This window comes from Vanacampus margaritifer, chromosome 15 (assembly GCF_051991255.1).
Source record: "Vanacampus margaritifer isolate UIUO_Vmar chromosome 15, RoL_Vmar_1.0, whole genome shotgun sequence".
In the NCBI taxonomy this organism is placed as follows: Eukaryota; Metazoa; Chordata; class Actinopteri; order Syngnathiformes; family Syngnathidae; genus Vanacampus; species Vanacampus margaritifer.
Window position 1 is genome coordinate 6268157 of NC_135446.1, and position 9397 is coordinate 6277553.

At 39.0% G+C, this 9397-nt stretch overlaps 1 long non-coding RNA gene across 1 annotated transcript; it reads right to left on the minus strand.

Moving 5' to 3' along the window:
• Nucleotides 1-4592: 4592 nt before the first annotated feature.
• On the minus strand, nucleotides 4593-9112 carry LOC144035439 (uncharacterized). The gene is made up of 6 exons (XR_013288438.1): nucleotides 9051-9112; nucleotides 8188-8290; nucleotides 7806-7868; nucleotides 7214-7276; nucleotides 5518-5562; nucleotides 4593-4774 (listed from the first exon to the last, which is right to left on the minus strand). It is a non-coding gene; the product is annotated as an uncharacterized LOC144035439 (long non-coding RNA).
• Between the last annotated feature and the right edge of the window lie 285 nt (nucleotides 9113-9397).

Below are 9397 nucleotides of genomic sequence, written 5' to 3' on the forward strand. Positions count from 1 at the left end.
CTCGATCCCGTCAATCAATCTGCCTTATTGATGTTGTGTGTCCTCGTTCCGGGCTGCGCGCACTTCGAGTGTTTGTAGCCCGGATTCAGCCATTCATCGTTGTCGTTTTGAAATGTACCAAATTATGACCAAGTGTTACGTATTGTAGTTTAGCGACCTCTATCGGCCATGTTAAATATTGAAAAAATAGTAAACTGAACCATAAGTGGAGTTAATGGGACTCAAACCCGGAGTGTGCTTATCTGACCGCGCTAACTGGACAGTGATTGTTTTAGTGTTGACTACATGTTTTGTACTACAATGTCACTGAGCCTTTTCCCAACCTCAACCATTAGCGTCCTATGTAAAGACCTAACGTGTACTGTACAACCTCACTGAAAGCCTAAATCAACCATTAGTCCAACGGTGAATTGACATACATGTCAACACTTAAAAAAACACTAAGATCATTCATTACCTGCCTGTTAGCTCAGTAAGATAAATGCTCGTCTTACGACTTGACGACCCGGGTTTGAATCCCATTGCAGTTTTTGTACTTTTCAAGAAAATCCTTGATCCTTGAACCTTCAATTGACCAAACATGGTTGCTTGCATGACAAAAAGCTTAGAAGAAGTACTTTCCAAATGGACTTTTTCTGCAAGCCTGCAGAAACCAATGGCAGTAGTGTCAGATATAAGCTAAGTGCTGCTGCACGTTCAAGCACTAAGCCTATATTTTAATTAATTAATTAATTTTTTAAAAATATTTTGTCTCTACATAAGTCTTTACGAATGTTCATACAGTGTTTTGTCTGCTCGGATATTGATCTGCTTTTTGGGTCAAAGGAACCTGTTTTCATGCTAAGGATTTGAAAATGACCATGCTGCTATTGTTTCTAGAATAAATAAACAACAAAATACTTCTCTTAACAAGGGGCCCTTTGGCGGATCATTGTGGAGGACAAACAGAAGTAAGTCACTGATGAATGTGCTTCATGTATCCTTTGGGGCTTCTTCTGTGTTTTCACTTGTTCCCACTCACTTTTCAAGGACATCAAATCAATCAAGTCAAAGAAAAGGCTTTTACGCACAGTTTGAACTCTCCTGGGGGGATATTTCACTTCTCAGCCTCTACATTTTAGTTTATTTTCTCAATCTGCTCCTCCGGCCAGGTTTACTCTCCCTCTCCTTGTCTTTGGAATATATTAATGACTACTCAAGTTGCCTTGATGTCATTAAACAGGACACACTTGACAGTTTATCTTTCAGAATCTTGTTTGGCATTTGAGATTTAGATTTATTTCCTTCACCGTTTCCTCAACTGAATTGATCCCTTCCTGTTACTTTATCACATTGTAAGAATTTCATTAAAACGGGGACCCGTCACTCACAGGCAATGACATTTGTGTTGATAAAAATCACCTTTGCTGAGGGTGCCCCCTCACCAGCTCTCAATCTGCAGTTTGTTTACAAATGAAAGAACACCACATCTTATATCAATTCTTAAATGGTGACCACACACAAGACGGAGATGGAGGAGTTTGTGTCTTTGAATCAGCAAGACATATTCTCCATTGACTTAACAAATTATGATTTTTTACGAAGTATTTGAGGGGACACTTCACCTTGTTTAAGGCGGGGACATGTTTCTCAACAGAATAGAGACCGTAAAACTGACACACAAAACATTTGGCTGATTAACTCCAACACAGCAGTACTGTAAAACCTAATGAGTTAATTTTACTAAATTCAGCCTAAGCAGGGAAGCTTAGACTTGCCTCTCCCTGGTGGGTTGGTGTTGTGTCCGCCCCGCTCCGTTGGGCCTCCTGGCATCTCGGGGGGCGAGCCCTATCGCCCCGCCGGGCTGGTCCCATATGCCCGCCGGGGTCCCGGTAGGGTGAATGGGGGGGTTTGGTGGGCGGGTGCACCTCCCGCCCCCGCCCGGTTGGGGAGGGCCCCGCTGGTCGCTCCTCTTAACTCACTGCACTAGTCTTGCACAATACACTTTTATAGACATATAGGGCACATAACACACTTTTGGGGGGGGGGGGGTACATTGTCTTCACCCTACAACTCCCCTCCAATTTTAATGCACCACACAACTGTGGGGAGGGTGGGTGGTTGTTGGGGTGGGGCGCCATCGGTTGTGGCAGACCGCAGTACAGAGCAGTGCTGCGGTCCCCTGTCCGTGTCCCCCCGGTGGGTGGTGTCTGGTCGGTGCTGGATTTCACTTTCCTCTCTTTTCTTTGGTCCTTCCTCGGGTCTCCTGACGACCTCACGACTCTGGCCGGAAGTGTTTGGTTTAGGTGAACGGGATTTTTTTTTTTATAGGTTTTAGGTGAACTAATGAATACACACACACTCGCACGCACATACTCACCCACATACAAAAAAAAATATATATATATATATTTAAAAAAAAAAGAAAAAAAAAAGGAGAGCAATGATGACATGTCAAATCGAATGAACAATACTGAGCTCTCCAGAAAAAAGAAAAGAAAAAAAAAGACTTGCCTCTCCCTAGCCACTTCGTCCAGCTCCTCCAGGGGGATCCCCAAGCATTTCCAAGGCCAGTTGGGAGACGTAGTCTCTCCAGCATGTAATGGCTTCCTTCCTTTGAGATATACCCAAAACACCTCAGCAGGGAGGTGGCATCCTAACAAGATGTGAATCTGAGCCCCCCCCGGATGACCATCTAATACGTCACCGCTTAGAGGGGTAAGACTGCACATGATGAGATGTACTGGACACAACATTAGCATTCTCGTTCACAAATTGCCCTCATCACAACTCTTTACTGATTGTAGAGGCTTCTAGTTGTCCAAACGACTGCATTGAAACTGCCGGATTCTGCCAAAGTATAACTAGTGTGTAGCCAAATCCTGCCATGGATGTCCTCCATGTTTTTGCCCATGTCGGCCCAACTGACTGCTACAGCCACAGCTTATTTCAAGCCTCATGTTAATGTATACAGTGTTTCGTTTTAAGAACGCTTGCAGTGATAATGAAGTTAGTGTGCTGGCGTACACAACTGCCCGAGGCAACCTCATGAAACCAAATAACACATTTACGTAACACCACGCTCTCCACAGTGCATTAAACAATTTAGCTTTGCTACCCGCTATCCCAAAACTTGATCAGTCACAGCAGGCAACTGGAGCAGAAAAAAGGCACACTTCTGCAAAAGTGAATAAAAATCACGTTAAATAAGCTGTTTGTTCACAGCATACAGACTGGACTGTAAGTATGAATACATTCTGATAGTTATTTGGCAAACAAAACTTAGTCCCTTCCGGGAAAAAATGTTCTCTTCATGGTTCACGTGCAAGTCTTGTCTTGCTTAGAGTTCAAAATGTGATTTGCTCATCCTGGTGTGCTGCCCTTTAATTCTTATCTTTTACTTGGCTTTTTCCTATACAGCATGGATTATTATTATTATTATTTGTGATGTTTAATTTTTTACACTCTAAAAACAGTTGGGTCAAAAATAACCCAATTATAGGGACTTACCACCAGCTGAGTTTGACCCAATTTTTTAGGAATTTTTGCCAGAACAACCCAACTCTATAACAGGTTGGATAAAAAAAAATAACCCAATAAAGTTTTGTTTTGTTTCACTGGTCAGATGAAAAACCCAAAAAGTTGAGCCAAACTTTTTAGCCGATAATTGGGTTATCTGACCTAAATGATTTTATAGTGCGTATTGCATGATTGATCAACAGCTAGAAAAAGCACACACACACACGTTTTTGCAACATATTGGGGACTTGGGTGTTCGAGGGATTTTTTTTGTGCAACGTGAGGCCTTCACTTCAAACATGAAAAAATTATTCATGCAACTCGTAAAAAAAAGGAATTTTTTTTTTGGGTCCGTGCTCACCCAAAAATCACCTTCAAATTTTAGTTTTTTTTCAGGTTTTTGTTGCCTCATGGGGACATATCATACCATAAACCACCAACAGATGTCACTGTTAAAAAATATAATATATATATGAGCTGTCAAACGATTGAATTTTTTAATCAGATTAATCACATTTTATAATTTTGATTAATCACGATTAATCGCTTAACAAAAAAGGCTTTTTTATCATCATTTTTTTCACCTGTTATGTGTTAATTTTTTTGACATGAGGACATTTAATGTTATGAGGACATCTTCAAAATGTTTTGAACAACTGCACACGCTCATCCTTGTCCTTTTCTAATCAGTTAATTACTTGCATAATTAAAAATGGGGAAAAAATTACCCTAATATTTTGACATTTTGATGCAAACATTTATTAAATGCTTTACTTTAATGCATGTAGTTATGTTATCCGCTGTCAAGCTAAAGGATCATCTGTGGTCAAAATAAAGTGTGATTAATCTGCATTAATACATGATTAATGCGATAATTTTTTGGTGATTAATTAATTAGTTAACGCTTTAACTTTGACAGCCCTAATCTGTGCATATCAGAGTACAAATTCCAATGTTATTTTTAGAGAAAATTATTAATTTGAAATTTATGTGCAACAAGTGAAGTGCACAATGTTTTTAAAAATGTAGACTGCACAGAATGAAGTAAATGAATACTGTTCAGGTTATAAGTTTCGAACACCTCTCGTCTTTTTATTGCACATATTCCAACCAAAACAAGTGCATACAACAGTGGAAAGATATAATTGTTTTCAAATGAACAACTGGAGAAACACATTTTTCACATAAATTTAACTGCACTCATCTTTCTGTGGAACCTTTTCTCCACAGCTTTCATTTCTTCTTTCGTCCACTTCCTCTTTGACTTCTGCTTTCCCTAGATAAATGGGAACAGTAAATGTAAGGGATACTTTACTAATTTTGCTGATTTCAGGCGTAAAAAGTTAACATTTTGGCTATCAACAACTTGCTAACGTCATTATTTCCCATGTACAATTAACATTTTTAAAAAGACATTTTGCCACTTGTCGACTGAAAATGACATCACGTGTTGAGGGTTCAGGTAACAACCAATCACGGCGCAATTTGTAAATGTTAGGTAAGCCATGATTGGTTGTTACCTGAGCCCTCAACAACAATCACATTTACAAATTGAGCCGTCGTGATTGGTTGTTACCTAACCCTCAACACGTGATGTCATTTTCAGTCGACAACAAGTGGCAAAAAGTATTTTTAAAAGTGTTAATTGTACAAAGTACATGAAAAATAATGATGTTATCAAGTTGTTTAAAGCCAAAAATTAGTTAAGTATCCTCTTTAAGATGCCACTGAAAGTTAAGACAGTTCTGTAACAACTTAGTAGTTTTTATACCCAGAAAAAGATGACCCATTCCCAAGCCCCTAGAGCAGGGGTGGCCAAGTTCGGTCCTCGAGAGCCACTATCCAGCCTGTTTTCTATGTCTCCCTCCTTTAGCGCAGCTGAATCTAATGAACAGCTCATCAGCGAGATTTGCAGAAGCCTGATAACGAATCAGGTGTGTTATTGGAGAGAGACATGAAAAACAAGCTGGATAGTGGCTCTTGAGGACCGAACTTGGCCACCCCTGCCCTAGAGCTTACCTTCAGACGTATTCCCGGCCAGGAGCGTCTTTCCATCCGAACTACCTACCAAAGCACAGACATAAGCACATTCAGTTTAACGCAATAAGGTGTACCTATATATTTCAATTGTGGATGGGCGAGTACCGATACCCGGTATCGGTTTACCATCATCATAGATTTTAATAGATAGATAGATTTGATGCCAGTGCCTTGGTCGATGTTAAAAATGCAGCAGGTAATAAATTGCCCAAATATGTCTTTACAATACTTTTCATTTGACCATTTATTACTCAAATATCTTCTAATCAGTAGATTATCACCTTAGCTGTTATAAATTGGTACTCCTGCAAGCCTCGGGGCAATATTTTTCAGTCTGCATTCGGGCTCGAATTTCCTGCCCAGTTGCGGATGTGATGTCATGCACGCTCTCGTGTTTGCTCTCAATGACTCGCAACAAGAGTGAGTTAGTATTTTGCTGTAATGGATTGCTCAGAAAAAGGTCGCCATCCAGCACACCCCAGACACCTACAGTTACTCCACTGACCAGAGCACCTTTATATTATCTATGCCCAAACGGGGAAGCAAGGAGTGGATATCCGAAAAAGAGCATAGTGGATCCAGATGACAAGTGCAAGAAAAAGTTCACCGAGGATCAAGAGCAGTTACTGAGCAAATTGTCACCAGAACTGGCAAGTCAAGTTGAGATGCGTTCTCAAACATTACATCAAGGATCTTAAATACTGTGAACAAAGCAAAGCCTCTTTGCGGGGAGTGGAATACATGCGCTTCCAGTAATCAAGATGCTTCTCAATGTAACAATGTAACTTCTCAATGGAACATTAACTACATTACCCATGAGGCTGCAAATAAATTACATTTCAGAAGTGAAAAAAAAAAAAATTACTCGTCGTGCATGGAGTTGGAAGAATGAAGGAAGGTTTACGTTAAGACGAGGCTATAACTTCTAAGGATCCACATTAACAGGAAATATGGAGGAAATATGGATGAGTTTACCATATCAGCAAATGATTTAACAGCAAGATGTGGATCCACGTTCCTAGTCTGAAAATGATTCAGGTTTGACAAAACTGGCATTGATTAAAATAACCTTGTATGTAAAATGTACAGGATTACGGTTGCGGCATATTTTTTTCGCCACCACTTGCAAACAAACGATACGAAGGAGTATAAGAAATATGTCAAACAAAATTTTCTTGTTCTGTTTGCAGATCATTTTGCTTATTTGAAGTAAGAATTTTTTTATTTTACTATTTTTTCTCTTACATTTTCTATAGTCATTTATACACACATTTGTATACACATGTCAATTTGGTTTAAAATGTTTATTTTGTTTACATTTTAATATCACCAAATTTAAGGATATTTTTTTACTTAGCATAACAAAGATATTGAGCTGATTTGGCATATTTTCCTGTGATTTATATACATCCTGGACATAAGTTGAAGTTGTTCACTGTTGAAATTGCCATAGAATATTGTTGTGCAACGTTCCAAAGAATAAACGTGAGCTGTTCAGAAATTCTGTGTCTATCCATAAATGTCCTGGGAAGCGAATAAAGATTTTAAAAAAATGTGGGTAGGATATCGTCAAATTATCAAATTGAAAAATAATAACAATAATTGAGATCTATTTTTGCCCACACTCTTTCATGTAAAACAATAATCCCTCACAAGCCACTGGAGGGTCGTATACCTTGGGTTTGCTTCGGTGTGACAGACTCCTTACACACCGGCAGCATCTCGCCATCTGACCTACCTATCAAAACAAATAAACACAGAGAAAAGCACATTCAGTTTGACCCAATCGGCCAAAACATTCAAACAGGCCAAGTGGTTAAATGTTGGTTCCCACTACCCAGGGCCAAATCTATTTCATTCTGTTCTTCAATTTATATCTATCAAGTGGGTTACTTACTTGGGTTTTATTAACATTGTAAACAAGTATATTTTTTTACTTGGCGTAACCAAGATATTATTGAGCAAACCTGATTTGGCATATTTTCCTGTGATTTATATACATCCTGGACATAAGTTGAAGTTGTTCACTGTTGAAATTGCCATAGAATATTGTTGTGCAACGTTTCAAAGAATAAACGGAAGATGTTCAGAAATGTTGTGTCCATCCATAAATGTCCTGGGAAGCGAATAAGGATAAAAAAATTTGAGGGGTAGGATATCGTCAAATTATCAAATTGAAAAACAATAATAATAATTGAGATATATTTTTGCCCACACTGTTTCATGTAAAACAATAACCCTTCACAAGCCACTGGAGAGTCGTATACCTTGGGTTTGCTTCGGTGTGACAGACTCCTTCCACACCGGCAGCATCTCTCCATCTGACCTACCTATCAAAACAAATGAACACATAGAAAAGCAATTTCAGTTTGATCCAATCAGTCAAAACATTCAAACAGGCCAAGTGGTTAAATGTTGGCTCATTACCAACATCATCGGAAGTGTCTTTGTGAAATGTCTGAAAAACTATTCAAAATGTATCAAATTACTTCACAATGAAAGAAATTTCACCAACAGTACAGATGGGTTTCTCTCCTCAGATGTTACCACCTCATGCAGGTGGCAGATGTCTGAAGCAACACAGCAACTGAAGACCTAAGTATTGTTGCACTTGATCACACAGAATAAAAACAAAGACTTCTTACTCACCTTATTTGACACATTTGCTTGAGCCCTTTTATATCTGCTCTCACATGCATTGATTGTGGTGCTCTCTTAATTTTTTCATGCGCCGCATCCAACGTGTTTCAGCCTGAAAACACACAAAATGCATGTTTAGAGATGGTAATTATGTAGTTTCTTTTTTGTGTCTTTTGTGGCATTTTTGTAACACACTAGACATAGACTATCAATGTGGCACGTGTGGAGTAAAGGAAAGGAAAGCTTAATTTATGAAACTGCTTCCTTTTCACACTGAACTTCCGGTCTTAATTCTCCCATGAAAGGGTTGATACTAAATAAATCTCTTCCCATGCTTTCTATATTCCATTGATTTTGTCCCATCTTAATTTATTTAATTAATTGCTTTGACTTATGCTTCATCTTTACTGGTAATGTGCAAGTATCCAACAACAACTAATATCAGTTCCTAGACTCCTCACTATGTAATACAACATTGTAAATACTTCACATGTAAGCTTTTTTGGCTCTCCACGGTAGCAAAATGGCTGCCGTTGGGGAAAACATGCCGATTGAAGCGCCTCCGTATGCACCTAATAGGCCAACCATGTACTCAAAATAAATATAAATATGTTCCTAATATTGAATAAAGTAACATACAAAGTACCTTATAAAGACGTAAAGTAGACGGAGCTATTATGGCATTAACGTTAAGTCATTATCCACCCGCAGTGGTTTGCGAGGTTAATTGAGGTTAATTGCAATCTAGAAGCACTAGTAGCCGGACACTAGCTCTAGCACATCGCAGCAAATGTGGTCACAAAATGTCCTAACAGCAGGCAAATAAACTTCACAGCACCAAAATATAATGCAAGTAAATCATATGTACTCACCATTTTTCTACAAGGGGGTTTCTGAATGCTGTCTTCATTTGCCTTCTCCATCTCGTTTCCAACAACACGCGCCCAAATGAGAGGAAGCGCTCGATTTATGATACAGCTCACACCAGAGCATCAACGCATTAGTCCACAAACAGAAGAATGCCGGGACATCCGAGTCTCAATGCAAGCACACCCTCAATCGCGCAAGGGCAATTTGGAACTTAGGGAGCGGGTGGGGGATGGGGAGGTTGAGTGTGATAAAGTTTGGAAAGACACATTGAGATGTTGCTCTATATTTTTTATGCATTTATTAAAAAGCATATTGTATTGTTTCAAAGAAATGTAACGTGTTGATATGA